This window comes from Pseudophryne corroboree, chromosome 4 (genome assembly GCF_028390025.1).
Source record: "Pseudophryne corroboree isolate aPseCor3 chromosome 4, aPseCor3.hap2, whole genome shotgun sequence".
NCBI classification, from domain to species: Eukaryota; Metazoa; Chordata; class Amphibia; order Anura; family Myobatrachidae; genus Pseudophryne; species Pseudophryne corroboree.
The window spans coordinates 910601682-910602128 of NC_086447.1; positions in this window are offsets into that span (position 1 = coordinate 910601682).

A 447-nucleotide genomic window follows, 5' to 3' on the forward strand; every position below is an offset into this window, starting at 1 on the left:
TTCTGTCGGTAGTTACTATGTTTCAAGGTGTTTGTTTCTATGATTGCCATACATAGCCCTGCTGATGTTTCACCGCTATTGCAGACACAGGACACCGGGTTTTATAGGGGTTATTCTGTTGCCTGTGCGCTTCCAATATATACCCCACTCACTGTAAATGACACAGAGAGACACACTGCTGTAGTCAGCACGGATGGTGTAGTGGTTACTGCCTCACAGCACTGAAATCATGGATTTGATTCCCACCATGGCCCTAACTGTGTGGAGTTTGTATATTCTACCCATACTTGTGTGGGTTTCCTCCGGGTGGTCCGGTTACTTACCACAATCTAAAAATATACTGGTAGGTTAATTGGCTCCCAACAAAAAGTGACCCTAGAGTGAATGTGTCTGGGTGTACATGTGGTAGGGAATATAGAGTGTAAAGGCCAGTACTCACGGCCCGAT